Here is a 20,000-nt window from a genome sequence, read left to right on the forward strand (position 1 = left end):
ATGATAAACATCGCGGACACGCACACACAACACACGCACTTTTCTAATTCATAATATATATATGTATATATATATATATATATATATATATATATATATATATATATATATACATACATATGCGTGTATATATATATATATATTATGTTTAAAAATATCACCAATGAACTATCTGTAATTATGTGTTGATGTGTATTTTTCTAAGCCTCTCGTCCTCTCTCATTCTCTATCTATCTATCTATCTATCTATCTATCTATCTATCTATCTATCTATCTATCGCTTTTTTCTATGTGGCTATATATGTGTCACTATGTGTGTGTGAGCGCGCTCGCGTTTATATATATATATATATATATATATATATATATATATATACATATAAATATATACATATATGTATGTATATATATATATATGTGTGTATATATATATATATATATATACATACATATATATATCTTTTATATCTATGTATTTTATGAGATGAAGTCTGCATATGGTTTGTGTGTGGATCTCTTCTTTTGCCAGAACTGGTGCTTACACACAATCTTGGCACATCCACTTCCATCATAATTCCTCTAATCCGCCTCTCGTGAAATCCCTACTTCCCGCCGTCACCCCTCCTCCGCCTCCTTTCTTCTTTTTCTTCTTCTTCTTCCCACCACACCACCGTCTGTCAACTCGCCACCACCACCACCACCACCATTACCCCTATTAGCGCCAAAACAAAGTAGAAAACAAACTCCTGTGCAAATCCCATACATTAACCAAACATTAGTTCCCTCTCCTCTCAGACGAATCCTACCGCACACAAAGTTCCCTCCCTCTGCCGGCACCACCACCACCACCACCACCTTACCGTTCTTTAATATGCTTTCACATTAACCATTCTGTCTTCCGCCTCATCTTCTGCACTTTCACCACAATTTCTCCTCGTATGATTTTCATTTTCTTTTCTTTTTTTTTGTGTTTCTCTTTTTACTATTTTTCTTTTCTTTCGATTTCCTTTCTTCTCTCTTATTAGCATCTCTCTTTCTCTTCATCGTAATCTTTCTTTCTTTCTCTCTCTCTGTCTCTCTCTCTCTCTCTCTCTCTCTCTCTCTCTCCCTCTCTCTCACTTCCGATTCCCACAAACCATTGACATGGTAACAAACACAAATACTACGAATTTCATTGCTCTACCCACAACTCGATCCACAGTAACTACCACGACTGCTGCTGCTGCTACTACTACTACTACTACTACTACTACTACTACTACTACTACTACTACTACTACAACCATCCTCACCGTCAATACCACCTTTACCAATGTACTACTACCATCACCACCACTGCTACTTCATCTACTAGTAATACTACAACCACCGCCACATCGTCACTACCATTACTAATACACTACTACTACTACTACTGTAACAAAAACTACTGCTACTACAACTACTACTACTATTACAGCCACCACCACCACCACCATCACTTCTTACTAGCATGACTACTACTACCAATATCTATAGTACAAAGAAATAATCACACCACTAATACCACCAGCACAACAACAACCCATACAACCAAAATCCTATCCCATACTACCACTGCTCCACTACTGTAGGGTAAGCTACAAACACTACTACCTATACTAGGAAATCAAAGAAGGATCTTTGCTCGACCTGCAAGGAATTGATCTCAAGTTTCCCCAACTTACAGCGACCATTTAGAAGAACAAATGAAAAGGGATACATTGTGCATTGTACACCTAGATATACTAGGTGCGTTCAAAATGTGTCCGATCTTTGGGTATAAAAGACAAACAAACCAATTTTGTGCATTTCACAAATTTTATTCAATCCCCTTCAAAATACTCTCCTTGGGAGTTCATACACTTCTCCCAGCAGTTCTGCCACTGTTGGTAACACCTCTGGAATGCCTTCTCTGGAATACTATGGAACTCCACTGTTGTTTTCTCATAACACGTCTTCAGTTTGGTAAAGAACCAGAGGTCACACGATGCCAAGTCAGGAGAGTAGGGAGCCTGTTGAACAAATGGTGTATTGTTCTTGATCTGGAAAGCTTGGATTAGAAGCTGTGTTCAAAAAGTATTCGACTTTATCTTTCTGCTGAAACTCTCCACATCCACAAATCCTCCATTAAAGTGGAAAGGACTGATCCTGGGCTTATTCCCACTTCGTGAGTAATTTCCTGGATCTTAAGTTGACGGTTTTCCATGACAATTTGCCAACCTTTCTCAATCGGCTCCCTATTTCGTCTCCTAGAGGTTCTGTCTCAGTGTCCATTGATCTCCACTGAAGCGGTAGTACCACTCCTTGATCTGAGTTTTGCTCATGGCACCATCCCAAAGTTCTTCTAAATATCCTAGTTTTCTTGAGCATGAGTATCACCAAACTTTTGGCAAAACTTGATGCAATATCTCTGGTCGATACGTCCAGTCATCTTGCGTGAAAACGAAAATCCGGCGAGCGAGCACTTCACACCTGTAACAGCCAGGAACTAACGCGACCTACAGGCACGAAAAATTTCACGCATGCGCAGGAAGGGTGGGGTGACCTCCTGTCCAAAGAATTTTGTCAACACGGCATTGGTTTTAGCGGGAGAAAATAAAATCGGATACTTTTTGAACGCATTTCATATAAAACGGTGGAATAATCACGGGTGGAATGTCTTTAACCATATGTCTCTTTAACACCATTCAAGTGAGCAACAATAAAATTACGACCACTAGCTTTCACAAAATCATTCATGTCACCTTGAACGCCAACACTAAGATGGAATATTTGCAGTAATCCCTCGTCATATCGCGGTTCACCTATCGCGGTTCACCTATCGCGGTTTATTATTTAAGCTTACGTCGATTCCTCGGTGTTGTTCTTTTGTATTTATGATAAAATAAATATACAAAAATTATAAAAATGATAAAAACATATATACAGTACAGTTTCTACTTCGCGGATTTTCACCTATCGCGGGGGTTTTTGGAACGTAACACCCGCGATCGACCCCAGTACGCAACTGCTACTTAATTTATTGACCCCGAAAGGATGAAACGTAAAGTCGACCTCGGCGAAATTTGAACTCAGAACGTAGCGGCAGACAAAATACCGTTAAGCATTTCGCCCGGCGTGCTAACGTTTCGGCCAGCTCGCCGCCTCTACGTACACACATATTGTACCAAGAATATCTTAAATGGGGATCGTGCTGGATCCTCAATAACTGGGGCTAAGCAACGACAGTCGCTAGCTTAATCATAGATTCCCTCACGACTCTGGCTCTTGTCATCTTTCACACCACTAATAACACCATGACTACTTCTGCCTATACAATATACATTCTAAACTACCACCTCAGCAGCACATGGTTTTTTGCCTCCTTTTAAGCCATCATTAACACCAACTACCATGACACTACCTCCACCACCACCACCACCACCGCCGCCGCCACCGCCACCGCCACCGCTGCCGCCGCCACCGCCACCGCTGCCGCCGCCACCGCCACCGCTGACAACAACAACAATAGCAACAGCAATATCATTGGCGGCAGCACAACCATTGCTGATGCGCCACCAGCTCTGGTTTCCCCACACTCTCCCTGTTTTCCGTCGAAAGTCCGCCATGTTCATTTGCGTAAGGCTGACTGACACGTGACGGATTACGGCCTTCCCGTGATCCTTCAGTGCAGACAGCGTCATTAACCTTTCTCACCTAACATGTCATAATACGGCTGCAGGCGATCGGAAGGATTTGGGATGGGGGTGAGGGAGAGGGTGGAGGGTAACGATTATGGGAGCGGGGTGGGACACAAAGGCAAGATTTGGGTCAAGAGTAGCTGAGTGGTAATGGTAGGAGGGAAAAGAAACAAAGATGGTGGTGGTGGTGGTGGTGGTGGTAGTAGTAACTGAATGACTTTAGAACTGGACGCCTAGACGCATGCGTACTCGCTCACATAGTCATACACATATACATCTATATGCGTGTATATATATATATATTTATATATATATATATATATATATATATATATATATATATGTATTGACGCTATATGTATATGTGTGTATACACATATGTGCATGCATAGATATATGTATACATATAAATACAAATATACATAGACGTATATATAGATACATATATTCTTATATCCATATATCCATATACATACATATGATATATACATCTATATATATGTATATATATATATATATATATATATATATATATATATATATATATATATATATACAATTATACATAGACGTATATATCGATATATATATTTATATACATACATATACATCTACGCACAAATATATACATATATATACATACACACACAGATATACATACACACACAAACTGATATACACACACTAACACACACACACACACACACACACACACACACACACACACACACACACAGACATATAATTGTAGAGACCAGTCCTTTTATCCACCTAATCAATAGTTTACAGAGCACTTGTTTCTTAACAGGTAAATCCTATGAGTAATCACAGAGAAAAAACAAAAAAATATCTGCAGCTTGGTCATTGACACAGTTCCATGCATCTCAGAATTATGCCACGGAAGGAACCTGGTCAAATTTCTGAGACTCCCTAATGGACAATAATTTTAAAGAAATATTCTAAAAGTGACAATATTGGATTTAGAGATTTATCATAAACAGTAACTATCAGTCTAATTTGATATAATGGTTTCAATTTAATACTTACATCTCATTTATTTCCCGAGTTCTATTCATTCGATTGCACACACACACACACACACACACACACACACACACACACACACACACACACACACACACACGTATGTGTGCATCGTTGATATAACGAGTTAGCTTTTGCTGTTTGCGTTAATTTATGAATATACACAATTGTATTATATAATGGTGGGTATAGACATTGATGCAAAAATGTATAATTTTTGCATGTTGAAATTAATGTTGCGCAATGAAGGTTACGAAACGGCTGCAATCATTTGGGAATCACATTGAAGAAAAAATCTTCACCTTTCACATCTAAATTCATGTTTTATTTACACGTCATTGAAAAAATTATCGCTCGGAGTTTCTGGATATATATAAATTAACAGAATGGGATAAAAAATTCAGGGCTTTGCATAGATTTCAGAACATATATAAAGAGAAGGCCTTACAGCTGTTTCCGGGATATTTTATATATCCCTTCATCAGAGACAGTGCGAGAAAATGTTTAAGTAATGGTTATTACAGAGAAGATATGAAATACAGAGTGAAGCGGAGGAATGAAAACAGACATGAGATTCGTAAGGATATTGTATACGCAGTTCCATTATTTAAGCATAATGGTGTATATATAAATTTCCTGTACCTTGTGGCGAGTTCCAATGGTGTTTATAATTGGTCGTTTCCAGCATAGAGTCATGTAAACGCTATATATATATATATATATATATATATATATATATATATATATATATATATATATATATATATATATATATATATATATATACATATATATATATATATATATATATATATATATATATATATATATATATATATATATATATATATATTTAATCCACAATATATGAATTCAACTAATCCGGTGGTGGTACTCATAAAAAAAGCTCCCTAATGCATCATTCTTCCAAACATAGAGTATATAGAACGATATAAGAGAAAGCGATAAGGAATGTATAAATCAAAGATGTCAGAGAAATAGTTTGACGAAATTCTATTTAGCAAAAAAAATTCTAATATCATGACGAATTGTTTCGTAACTTAAAAACATGTAAGTAATTTATATTATTATATTTAATAATAAATATATTACTTACATGTATGCATTAATGCAAAATGCTAAGAAATCTTTCAAAATAATGGAGAATTTAAGCTACGTTCTCAGGTGAAAGAGAGTCTTTGTTAAATACTAAATTCTCGACGTAACATTATAGAAATGCAAAGTCAAAATTTTAAAAGATTAAGGAAAACGATAATGATAAAATTGATATAAATTAATTAGAGAATTTTCTCATAAATTGAAAGGAATTTTAGTAATATAATTAAAATGTAACTAGTAGATATTATTAGTAGAATAAAAGAAAAGAGATATTCATTTCTAGAAATGTAGAAAATAAAAGATCGTAAGCATAGAGAATAATAATAATAATAATAATACTAACAAAATAGAATGAATTAAAAGTATTTAGAGACAACATCTATGAAATATAGGGATTGATATTAACAATAAAATATGAACGATATTAAATTTTTAAAAATTAGAAATTTGAAGATATAAGTAAATATGTTTTAAAAAAATTATAGAAAGTGTGGAAGACAATGAGAACATCAAAATAAATCAATGAAACAGTCTTCCAATTTGTCGTGAAATTCGGATTTTCTTACTGTTAAATAAACTTTCCTCAAACTTTTTCTCTGTTATTTATGACTTATATATATATATATATATACATATACATACACACACATACACACATAAACACAAACAAACACACACACATATGTATTTGTAGTGTAATATAAACATTCATAGAGTGGTGTGGTTATCACAGGAAGCTTCTCTAGTGGACTCGGCTAGCAGACCACATACTAATCCGATAAGGAGGAGTATAAGGCAGAGCCCTATGCAGCTGAATTCCAGTAAATCCAGTCAATGAAATTACTTCATGAGGAGTATATAAAACCATAAAAAGTCAGGATGTATGACAGGTGAATACGTTTATTGAATCACTTGTCATCCTTAGGATTACAGCGGTTTCGAAGCTGCCTTCATGTAATAGTAATTTCAGTGTATAATAAATTATGTTTACATGTCTGCTTTAGGGAGTGGTAGCAACTCCTGCTGTACTCTTTCGCTCCAACTTTCTCTCACTCTTTCTTCCTGTTTCTCGAGTAACGCTGCGATGGACTGGCGTCCCGTCCAGCTGGGGGAACACATACGCCATAGAAACCGGGAAACGGGGACCATGAGCCGGGCTAGGCCTTAAAAATGGCACATAAATTTAAAAAAACATGTCTGCACTAATATGCTTGCTACTCTTTATACAATACAATTGTGCATTCACAAATCAATGCAGATAAAGAAAGCCAGCTCATCAGATCAGTAAAACATCATGGTTATACTGTTGTGTCTGGGGAGAGTCATTTTCTTATTGTGCCTTAAAATTTAACACACTCACCGGTAAAATTTCCACTTGTTTCTTATTTTTATTTTCCTAAAATATTTCTATTTTCCTAAAATACTTTTATTTTCCTAAAATATTTTTATTTTCCTAGAGTGAAGACTATTGAAAAGGTTGCAAGACGCAAGTGGAAATTTTTACCGGTGAGTGTGTTAAATTTTAAGGCACAATAAGAAAATGACTCTCCCCAGACACAACAGAAGATGCTTCAACACACGAAATCACATAAAAAAATCTTGCAAACCAAATCCAAAAACGAAATCATGGTTATAATTAGATCAGCAAGCCACACATCTTCGTCCTTTGTTGAGACTAGTGATTAATTCTACATGAACCAGGTGGATGTAGATGGCGCTGTGAAGCGGGGGTACTTTAAAAGGGTGGTCTGGGTGTGTGGGTGGAGGAGGTTTGTGGTTGTAGAAAGGTGCTTTATTACGCTCCGATGGTTTATTACACTTGTTGATGTTGTCGTTGCTGCAGTTGTTATAACTGTTGTTGTTGTTGCTGTTGCTGTTGCTGCTGCTGCTGCTGTTGTTGTTGTTGTAGCTGTTCCCGATACTCTTACTGTAACTGAATTTGGTGTTTCTATTTCTATTTTTGTGATTGTTGCTGTCACTTACACCACCAACGTCGCCGCCACCGACGCTGCCGCCAACCCCACCGCCTCCGTCTCCTCCCCCGCATCCACAGTGTCTCCTCCGCCGCCGCCGACCTCGGCGGAATTTGAACTCAGAACGTGAAGACGGACGAAATTCCGCTAAGCATTTCGCCCAGCGCGCTAACGATTCTGCCAGCTCACCGCCTTATGTACATACATACATGCATACATACATATATACGCATACATAAACATATATGCATACACCTACACATATATTTATATTAATCATAATAAAGATGATGATTTTTGTATCTAGCGCGGAGGAATAGATGAGGGGGGGGGGGCACACCTCAAGGACGATTTACAATTTGTTTGGAGTTTACATAAAAGATCAATGATGAACGGGGTAAAAACCGCAGTAATAATAATAATAATAATAATAATAATAATAATAATAATAATGATGATGATGATGATGATGATGATGATAACATGTGTCAATACAAAGAGTGAGTCTAATTAAAGACAAACAAATGATTATCAGCAGAATGGATTAGATTAACTTGTTATCCATTAATCCATATTAGTAGGAATAACATTCAAATCGGAGTGGCGTATGAGAGGACACACGGTCTATTCAGTTAACGACGGGCAAATGGTGATATATATATATATATATATATATATATATATATATATGTGTGTGTGTGTGTGTGTGTGTGTGGATGAAGATATATACATACATGTACATATATATGCATATGCTCATATATATATATATATATATATATATATATATATATATATATATATATATATATATATACATACGTTTATACATACACACACACACACATTGACATTATACATAAATGTCATGTACATACAACTATGTCCATGTGGGTATGTATATATTTCATTCATTGTCTCAATCACTGTATATACGCATATACATACATACACCGACATGCACAGACGCACAGTTTGTGTACGTTTATACACACACACACACATATAGACACTCACACAAACATTGTATATAGAAATACACAAATGTTGAGAGAGAGCTCATTTTAAATGATGAACGAATTCTGCACTTATTGATGGGTATAGCGATTGTCCAAAAGCGTGTTGTCATTGGTTTCATGTAACAGAAAGCCCCTAAGTGGCGCTGAAGGAAAATACGTACAATCAGATAACAAGTGGATTATATCATACGGCTCCTCTGTGAAATCACGTGGCTGTGTGGTAAGAAGTTTACTTCTCAACCATATGGTTCTAGGATGAATCCCAATGGGTGGTACCTTGAGCAAGAGTTTCTACTATGGCCCTACGTTGACCAAAGACTTGTGAGCAGATTTGGTAGACGGAAACTGAAAGAAGCCTGTCGTATATGTATTAAATGTTGTTTTGGTTATTATTAATTATATAAATGTTATATAAATATCATTAATAATAATTAGTCTTAAATAACTTTAAATTAATTGTTTTTGATTATAAAATAAATTTATTAAATTTTATGATGTAATTAATAGTAGTTAAATTTATTGTTTGGTGTTTTTAAAAGATATTTAATATTCAAATATATAGTTTTTTAGATTATTGAGTTATAATAGTTGTGATGTACATGTCTATGTGTATATATCTATGTACAGCTTTGTGTTTGTCCCCCACCACAGCTTGAAATAAATTTTTGTTTTGTGTACCTGTCCGCATTAGCAGTAGGAGGATTACCAGAAAAAAAAAAAAAAATTTTATTACTGGGGTCGATTTGTTCAATGAAACCCTTCAGGGCACCGTCCTAGGATGGCCGCAGTGAAATGAATGAAACAAGCTGCTGTAGGTGGCAGCACGCGCGAAATACCTTTCCTCTCACCGTTACTCTTTCCACTCACCGCATCCAACCCCCACCCCACCACCACCACCTTCTGCAACACAGACAATGAAAAGAAAACAAAAAAGAGGAAACAACAACAACAATAATAACAACAACAACAACAACAACAACAACAATAATAATAATGATAATAATAATAATAATAATAATAATAATAATAATAATAATAATAATAATAAGAAGAAGAAGAAGAAGAACAACAACAATAATAACAATAATAATAATAATAATAATAATAATAATAACATGAGTAATGTGAAAGGGTACAACTGTAGAAAACTGTAACATCAGATCCCTTCATCTAACGTATTATCTCTAACAAGGTTTTTGATAATCCAATTTAGTTCGGACAACTCTGGTGCTTGTCATCATATCAGCCGCTATTTACAGCGTAGATTATAAGACTTACTTATTGAGTTCTTCATCTAAATCGCCTAATAACGAAATACTTCACCGATACAATTTTATTAGGGGACGGATTTAGGTAGGCGTTTGAAGCAAGACGGATATAAGTTTCGCGAAGAGAAACGAAATAGCGAAATATCTGCCTTGCTTCTTTAAGAAGTTATTTCGTATTTAACTCGGATAATGGAATTGCACGCTAGGGATTTTATATATATATACATATATATATATATATATATATATATATATATATATATATATATATATATATATATATATATATATATATATATATATATATATATATATATATATATATATATAAATTTATATATATACATATATATACATATATAAGCGGGCAGAAGTAGGATATAAAGAAATCAATAAATATTGGTAAAATACGAGGAACTGATGAATTAACCAAAATTTTAGCATCGGCATTCAGAGATGTTACTGCAACTGTAGAATGTTTCTTGCCATTCAAATAATTCTCTCTCTCTCTCTCTATATATATATGTGTGTGTGTGTGTGTGTGTGTGTGTGTGTGTGTGTGTGTGTGTGTGTGTGTGTATACATACATATATATATATATATATATATATATATATATATATTTATATACTAAGGGAGATAAATTGAATATTAATTTAATTAACATCAACTTAAAACTAGTGGTCTAGCATATAAAAATCTGAAAGTTCATCCGATATGCTCGGAAGAAATCACCTTCGATCTAACCACAAAGAAAGAATGCTCTCCAGAGAAAAATTCAGCAGACACTAGAACATAAACGAGCAAGACAAATGAAAATATACAAAATATAGAATTCTTAATTAGAACAATATTAGAAACACATAAAAACATTTAAAAACATTTAAAAATTTCGAAAAACTTTTTAAAATATGAGGGATATTTAAAAATATTTTAAAACGCTTAAAAATTTTTACATTAGTTTTTAGAATTTAAAAGACATTTTTGGAAACTTTTAAATGTTTTGAAATGTTTTTAAACGTTTCTAATTTAAATGTTTTTAAATGTTCCTAATTCGTTGGAAACAGCTGTAATGAATCGACACTTAAACTATCGTTTGTAATTTATTTATTTATTTATGTTTCATCTCTCCCAGAACCTGCCCCTCGCTTGTTCCGAAGTATATTATGAACCATATCTTAAATACAATGTGAATTTCTGGTTTAGACCAAGGCCTGGTAAAATACTCAAAAGAGTTTAATAAATTGTATATATACCTAACCTGAATATCTTTCTGCCTGTACTTCCGTGCCAATGTTTGTATTCGTCTATTGTTGCTGTGTATTGCATTTTAATTTGGACCCGACCTGGTTCCTTACCATTTAAGTGCCTTAATCACCTCAAGCTTAAAATATTGTGTGTGTGTGTATACATATATATATATATATATGTATACACATATTTTTTCATTTACTTGTTTCAATCATTGGACTACGGCCGTGATGAGGCATCGCTTTGAAGAATTTTAGACAAACTAATCGAACTCAATGCATTTTTTTGCTTCTTTCACCGAACTGCAAACACATCAACACCGGTTCTCAAGGGATGGTGGGGTACAAACACAGTTACCCACGCACGCACGACGGGTTTTATTCAGTTTCCGCCTGCCAAAATCGCTCATAAGTCTTTGCTTAGCTCGAGGCTATAGTAGAAAACACTTGCCGACTGAACCCGTAACCATGTGGTTGGGAAGGAAACTTCTTACCACACAGCCACGCCCGCGCCCAAATATATATATGTATATATATATATATATATATATATATATATATATACATTCATATATATATATATGTGTGTATATATATATACATATATATACATATTTATATACACATATATATATACACACCTATATATACATATTTTTATATATATATATAGGTATATATATACATATATACATATTTACACACACACACATATGACAGGGTGCATTTTGTACGAGTTCTTATTGTGTCATTAGTGAAATAATTCCGTCGGTATTGAGCATTTTTTGCGAAGGTTCAAAGCTCTTCCTTCTTATTGACGCCACACAGACAACTCCAGCGTGTGTCCAAGGTGCCATTTCTCTTCATAACACCAAAATATGCTTCTACACGTTTGAAAAAGACTGGACACACCAGCGCAGTCGTAGCCCAGACGGTCACTTGTTCGAAACGTCGGCAACCGGTGCTGTTCTCGCCCCAAAACTCCTTCGTACCACCTTGGAAGTGGTGGTCGGTTGATGCTCTCCATATTGTAAATGTTTTGTATTTTATTCTATTATTTCCTGTCGACTCCATGTTTTACTTTCCAAGAAATTTTAAGTCGACGAAAATTCATATGAATTGTAGTTGTTGACAGAGTTGTTATTTGGGGGTCTGGGAGGGGCAGTGTAAGGTCTTCTTTCTTGCGTATCTTGTTATAATAATAATAATAATAATAATAATAATAATAATAATAATAATAATAAATACAATAATAGCTGATGACATCAAAAGGGAGATTTTCAAGATGTAGTTTGGACATTAGTGAAAAAATATTCCAGGTGAAGAGTTTATATCTCAAGAGACCAAAGAGTTGGGTAATGAGAAAGAAATGTAAAAACTATATGCGATATATATATATATATATATATATATATATATATATATATATATATATATATATATGCTTGCGTGTATGTGTGTGTAGCAAAGAGGAGAGAGGAGGCCAACACAAATTGAAATACTTAGAAAGAAAGCAACAAACTTTACAGAACGTATGTGATTCTATAAAGGTATATAATGTGTGTGCCTGCACATTATATATATATATATATATATATATATATATATATATATATATATATATATATATATGTGTGTGTGTGTGTGTGTGTGTGTGTGTATGTATTTTTCGTTTTGTTTTAATGACGACGCGAAATGTAATGTTTATATAGTTGAATGTCTTACCATTTTGGTAACTTTTACATTTTTTTACACACCCACAGGCATGTGCTCATACACGCAGACTCTCATGTCACAGAAGAAAAAAAAGAGAAAAAGAATCGTAACCTGGTCTAAGACACCGCTCAATTTCGATTTCCGTCAATTAATCTTACCAACACACATTTTATATTCTTGCTTTCGGAATTCATTTATCTTACCTGGACAATACCATTTCTCACAACTGAATATTACTGCAAGCATGTACCCTTATAGATCCTAACTTATGTTTATAACTGCCGAAATCTCAATACCGGAAGTCACAAGAGACCCTGTGTTTCTATAGGTGTGATATAAGCATTTACAAAATCTCCAGACAGCGTTGAAAGGAATTATACAGGACCCAAGGGATAGCAGTACAAGTTTAACAAACAATAATCTTTACAAAACATTGCAAACAGCTTCAGCGGTTGTTTCAAGCAGTATTTATACTCAGTCAGATTAAAATACACGGAAAAGTACTTTAGCCTTGTCTCAATTAGTCTCAAATTTCAAAGACCGAAGAATGAAACATATTGGAATAAAATGGAACACTGATGATACAAGCACTCGATATATCAAAGAATCACCAAAGTAGGCTTTGTCTATCCGAGATCATTGTTATTAAAACACTCAGGTATTTCACTTAATCTTAGATCCGAGGTATCCTATAACTGCCGTCATCGTAGTAATATCTTCTTAACCAGCTTCTACACGATTCGGAAATTCTTTTTAGGAACAGTGAATCTCAGAGCAAATAAAGCTATAAATAAAAACCTGTAAATGTTGGTTGAAAATCTCTTTGGCAGATTTTGAAATTTTCTGTCCAAAGGGTTTTAACCCAATATATACACCTTTGATTGCTTTCAGATTCACTGTTTCTAATATGCGTGCGTCTGTTTGTAAACATGTTTGTATACACATAAACATATTTCAAATGAATTCTGTTATTTCTCTGGTATCAAAAGTTTCTGGCAGCCCAATTCGTTGTTCTTCAACTAAAAGTTAAGAGTACTAACAACGGTTGTCTTATTAATAATGGGGATTACAATCATACTCCACATAATGATTCAATAGGAAACCACCACTACAATCATCATCATCACCACCACCACCACCATCATGATCATCACCACCACCACCATCATGATCATCACCACCACCACCATCATGATCATCACCACTATCAAGTCTACCACGGCCGCCAGTATAGAGGTGCGTCAAATTACGTGGATCATACAGCAGGAAGGATTAGTCCCTTAATGTAGTAGCAGTAGTAGTAGTAGTAGCAGCAGCAGCAGCAGCGGCAGCAGCAGTAGTAGTAGTAGTAGTAGTAGTAATGGGAGTAGTGGTAGTAATGCTAATAGCAGCGGTGGTAGTAAAAATCGGAGTGGTAGTAGTAGCGGTATTATTATTATATTATCATTATTATTATTGTTATTATTATTATTATTATTATTATTATTATTAGTAGTAGTAGTAGTAGTAGTAGTAGCAGTAGTATGGTGTTTCAACGTGAACTAGTGACCAGATATGATGAGGAAACTGGACGATATCGAACTCGGGAGGGATCATCCCCCCCCCCCCCCCCAAGTGGATCCTTCTCTTCCCACCCCTCCCTCTCTCTGATCAATACAATATGGCCGGGACACAGTTCATAATAAGAAAAAGGGGTGGGGGACGGGTGGGAACTGCCAGCCACCACATCCTGCATTTTTATTTATTTATTTATTTATTTATTTATTAAGCTGCTCTAATTAAAGGTAAACAAAGAAGGATTAGTATTTCCCCGGTTCTTTTATCAGGTGGCTAAACTTAATCACCTGTGACGTAGTGGTGATGCTGGTGGCGACGTCGGCAGTAACGGTTGATGGGGGGGGGTAGGGGGTTGTGTTGCCGAGGTTAAAGAACTGTGTTGTGTAAGAAGGAACGGAGTGTGGGTGGGAGAATGGTGGAAAGTCTTAGGGGTGGGGAATTTGAATGTTGTTCGGTTACGAAATAATGGAATAATCCTTATAACTTCATAAATCGTCGTGGCACTCCGTCGGTGACGACGACGACGGTTCCAGTTGATCCGATCAACGGAACAGCCTGCTCGTGAAATTAACGTGCAAGTGGCTGAGTACTCCACAGACAGGTGTACCCTTAACGTAGTTCTTGGAGAGATTCAGCGTGACACAGAGTATGACAAGGCTGGCCCTTTGAAATACATGTACAACAGAAACAGGAAGTAAGAGTGAGAGAAAGTTGTGGTGAAAGGGTACAGCAGGGTTCGCCACCATTCCCTGCCGGAGCCTCGTGGAGCTTTACGTGTCTTCGCTAAATAAATACTCACAACGCCCGGTCTGGGAATCGAAACCGCGACTCCGCTGCCCTAACCACTGGGCCATAGTGTCTCCACTGCTTCATATACATATATATATATTAGGTATATAAGTTTGTATAAATACGAGGTTTGATCAATAAGTATCCGGACTGTTACCATAGGAACGAAACGAATGCACGCAGAGTAAAACCGCTTGGCATAGATTGACCTTGAACTCTGCTGTGCATGCGCACAACGTTTTGACATCCTAGCTCACTTTCGCTGTTTATGGCAGTGCTTGGAAGGAAGGTGTGTAACGTGCGATCGTCACACGTGTATGTGTGTGTATATATATGTATGTATGTGTTTGTCCCCCACCATCGCTTGCAACTGATGTTGGTGTGTTTACGTTCCCGTCAAATAACGGTTCGGCAAAACAGTCCGATAAAATAAGTACTAGGCTTACAAAGAATAAGTGCTAGGGTCGATTTATTCGACTAAAGGTGTTGCTCCATCATAGCCGCAGTTAAATGACCGAAACAAGCAAAAGAATGAAAGAGTATATATATATATATATATATATATATATATATATATATATATATATATATATATATACATATATACATACACACACTTATACATATATATATAAAGTAGAGTTTACTCATTATAAAGTACTCCTCCGAGTTGCCGTATTTAGAGTACTCTCTGAAACTGCTGACTAAATGTACTGCAGTGAGAAAATTATTATTATTATTATTATTATTATTATTATTATTATTATTATTATTATTGTTATCATTATCGTTTTTGTTGCTCTGTTGTAATAGTAAATGTGGTTGTTATGTTTTTTTTAAATTTTGTTTCGTTTTCGTGACTGCAGTCGTCAACGTCTATGCTAGACAACATAAACACCGCAGTATGTTTATTTTTGCTTTTAATCAATGATCTAATTTAATTAAATAATAATAATAATAATAATAATAATAATAATAATAATAATAATAATAATAATAATTATACTTAAAAAAATGTATAACTATAATTAAAACACACAAAAGCGAAAGAGAGAGAGGGGCTTGGAGGGAAGAGGAGACTTGGCGGGAACGCGAGACGACAATATGGCGGGCATTTAGTAGATTATTGCAAAGGGAGTAGATTGGACGATGCGTTTATGTGAAGAGATCTAAGGCAATAGGGATGGGTGAGTGACACAGGGTTCGGGTGAAGAGGTGAAAATAAGGAGTTAGGAGATTTACTGATTGATAATTAGCTTATAAGAAAGGGGAGATCTGTGGGCTGGTATGTTGAAAGAAATGGCTGCCCTCTGGTGACTCGTGCTTGCTTCAGCGTGTGTCCTGTGGAGTTGTTGCCATAGAAATACCGGAGCGTGTGTGTGTGCGAATGTGCCTATATATATATGTGTGTATGTGTGTGTGTGTGTGTGTGTGTGTATAGCATATATATATGTATGTATATAATAGTATAAAGGGATTTTTCATCTTTATCCAGGTATTACAATTACAAATAAGCTCTATATGTTTCTCACTGTCCATACTTGCTTTTGTATGTACACATTAAGTATGTATGTATACATCAATCTTAAACCTGCAGCATAATACAGATTTGCAGTGTATATATGTGTGTATACATACATACATAGATCGCTGACCACTACACATATTTTTTCTCTCCTTGTTTCTTTCTGTGTTCCTTGAAGAGCGTAGGCTCGAAACGTTAAAGACTTTCTCTATTCCCGAGCGTTATACTAATACATACAATATATGTACGAGGGGTGCTGAAAAGTTCCTGACCTTCAGGGTGTCGCGAAAGGCCTGGCTGGAGGCCCAAACTTCCAAGTTTTTTTTTTTTTTTTACAAGGCTTAGAAAAACTGAAGGACCGTTGCAATAAGTGTGTGAATCTGAGAGGAGAATATGATGAATAAAATCATAATGAACCGATCCTCCTGTATTTTCTTTTACCGAAAGCCAGGAACCTTTGAGTATCCCCTCGTATATTTTATCTATAAAGCTCAATTTAATTTTAATTTTTTATAAATTGATTTTAATTGAGTTTTTACCTGTAATTCTGGATTTTGTCCCTAATATTATTATTATTATTATTATTATATATATATATATATATATATATATATATATACATGTGGCATCTATTATCGCATCTCTAAATAGAAGCAAGTTAAATAAAATAGAGCAATGCGAACGGCCCTGCAATGGAAACCCCGGCTCTGGGAAGATTGGGTATAATACAAAAAAGACTAGTGAGACCAGCTCTTCGCTCCCTCCTGTGGTATCGAACCCTGGTAATGGGAGAAGTGAAAATGCGGATGTGGGAAACTTAACAAGGACTGTTGCTGGTAATCGAAATAAGATTAGGGCTGGCCCAGATAAAGTTTGCAATTGTAGGAATTATGTCAATTATGTCCTCTTGACGGGTTCTGTCTGAGCACAAATGTAATATATAAATGCGTTGTCAGGGATGAGGACATTTCAAATAAGTTCTATGTAGGAAGTACGATAGATTTTAAAGCAAGATATAGAGCACATTTGAGTTCATTTTCAAATGAAAAGTATTGCAACTCCACAACACTCGCATCCCATGTACACGACCTTAAGAAGAAAAATAAGAAATACTCTCTTGAAGGGTCGACTCTATCGAGAACCCCTTTTTTTAGAGCAAATATTAGCAAATGTCTATTGTGTATTAGGGAATCCCTCACTATACTTAGGTTGTTTGTGCCGAAAGCATTAAATAAATTCACTGAAGTAATCCCCTTCTGCAATCATAGGTTTTCCTCCATTTTCTTGAAGGAATATAGAAATGAAAATAAAAATAGAAAATAGAAATATAAATAAGATTATTTGTCTGCGTTAGGGTGATTTGAAACCTGGATGATTACATCAGTTACTACAGCCAATTTGAATTTTCTTTTTTTATTCATGACGTAGACTAGTTTTTCCCGCTTGACTATATAAGCCTGTCATAGACAAAAAAATAATTTCTTTTGCGTGTCTTGATGTTTGTTTGTAATTGTTACCCTCAGGAAGGGGGTCATCACCGGATTGCACTACGATGTGTATGGACTACGGTGGTGAACCCTTGAAATGGCCATAGGTGCTTGTGTGTATTTTAACCTATGTTTTTGACCAGTGGTTTTTATGAACTTTTGTAAGTTTGGTGGGGTGGGCAGAAACGGATTTTACCTATGGAAGTCTGCTGTTATTACGTGTGTCTTGAGGTAAGTACAGGACTTTCTAATGTAACTTTAAATGATGTTAAATTATTTTAAAGTTTTTTTGTCGTTTTAAAGTTTTGACATCAGATATAGTATTTCAGCCGATAGACTATAATAGTATTTTATTTTACTTCATTTCATCTTATTCTATTTTGCTTTATTTGCCTATTTTGAATTTTTAATCGCTTAATTTTATTCGAATTGGAATTATAGAAAGATATATATGTATTGTGTTATATTTTAAACTCAAATTTGATTTATTTGTATATTATTAGGATGATTACATCAGTTACTACAGCCAATTTGAATTTTTTTTATATATTCATGACGTGGACTAGTTTTTCCCGCTTGACTATATAAGCCTGTCATAGACAAAAAAAAAAAAAAATTTCTTTTGCGTGTCTTGATGTTTGTTTGTAATTGTTACCTTGAGGAGGGGGTGTCATGAACTACGACGTGTATGGACTACGGTGGTGAACCCTTCAAATGGCCATAGGTGCTTGTGTGTATTTTAACCTATGCATATATATGTGTATGTATATAATAGTATAAAGAGATTTTTCATCTTTATCCAGGTATTACAATTACAAACGAGCTCTATATTATGTTTCTCACTGTCCATGCTTGCTTTTGTATGTACACATTAAGTATGTATGTATACATCAATCTTAAACCTGCAGCATAATACAGATTTGCAGTGTATATATGTGTGTATACATACATACATAGATCGCTGACCACTACACATATTTTTTTCTCTCCTTGTTTCTTTCTGTGTTCCTTTCTCTCCTTGTTTCTTTCTGTGTTCTTTGTGTGTGCATATATATATATATATATATATATTAACCCTGGGGAAGTGTCTTCTACTGTAGCCTCGGGACGACCAAAGCCTTGTGAGTGGATTTGGCAGATGGAAACTTAAAGAAGCCCATTGTATATATATATATATATATATATATATATATATATATATATATATGTGTGTGTGTGTATATGTTTATGTCTGTCTCCTTCCCCCACCACCACCACTTGACAACCGGTACTGGTGTGATTACGTCCCCGTAGCATAGCGGTTCGGCTAAAGAGTCCGACAGAATAAGTACCACGCTTATAAAACGTAAGTACCGGAGTCGATACATACGATAAAAAATTCTTCAAGGCGGTGCCCCAGCATGGCCACAGTCTACTGACTGAAGCGAGTAAAAGATAAATAAACAATTATATATATATATATTTATATATACCGGAGTGAGCACATGAAATGCGCAACAAGGTGGAAAAAAGAGTACTCAAATACCAGAGGTAGAGTAATATGCTTTATTTA

General features: G+C 35.1%; 1 protein-coding gene across 1 annotated transcript in view; it reads left to right on the forward strand.

Moving 5' to 3' along the window:
* Positions 1-18,446: 18,446 nt before the first annotated feature.
* LOC106879885 (uncharacterized) overlaps positions 18,447-20,000 on the forward strand; it is a 131,876-nt gene continuing 130,322 nt past the window's right edge. Inside the window, exon 1 of the mRNA XM_089341523.1 lies at positions 18,447-18,679. The gene's annotated coding sequence lies outside the window, so the exon portion shown is untranslated. The remainder of the gene's footprint in view (positions 18,680-20,000) is intronic.

The sequence above is a fragment of the Octopus bimaculoides genome, chromosome 24 (assembly GCF_046866305.1).
Source record: "Octopus bimaculoides isolate indiv1 chromosome 24, ASM4686630v1, whole genome shotgun sequence".
Taxonomy (NCBI): Eukaryota; Metazoa; Mollusca; class Cephalopoda; order Octopoda; family Octopodidae; genus Octopus; species Octopus bimaculoides.